Here is a 583-nt window from a genome sequence, read left to right on the forward strand (position 1 = left end):
GACCTCAGCTCATGTCACTGAACTGCAGGAAATTAAATCAATCAAGCAATCGATCAAGAAAGCAAGCAATTTTAGTTATAAAGCCCGTTTTACATCAACTGTTGTCACAAAGTGCTTTACAGTAGATTGATGATTGGTTGGTTGGTTAGTTGCTTGGTTGGTTGATGGATTCATTTATTAATTAAGTGCTTGGTTGGTTGAGCCCATAGTGCTCTGGTCGAAAGTAGTGCACAATATAAGGAAAAGGGTGCCATTTGGGATGCAGGCTTTGTGTTCAAATGTCTTCCTCCCCCAGGGTTATGAAAGACAAGGGCTTCATGCTGTCTGTCTGTCTGCTTCTCAACTACTCTCTTTAAAAATACACACCTTTATAAATATACAGTACACCTGAGGAAATGTCTTAGACGTGTGTCTCACCTTGTTGCACCTTATTTGTGTGTCTAATTCTTTGAGGTAGCTCAGCCTCAAATGCATTATCTCAACAGGTTTTCTGTTCCCCGATATTTATGGCGCATTTAGCCAGAATCACCACAGAGACAAACACTAACCTCATTCTAGCTTCCCTCACTTGGCTGTGGTAGAT

Source organism: Coregonus clupeaformis, chromosome 5 (genome assembly GCF_020615455.1).
Source record: "Coregonus clupeaformis isolate EN_2021a chromosome 5, ASM2061545v1, whole genome shotgun sequence".
Taxonomy (NCBI): domain Eukaryota; kingdom Metazoa; phylum Chordata; class Actinopteri; order Salmoniformes; family Salmonidae; genus Coregonus; species Coregonus clupeaformis.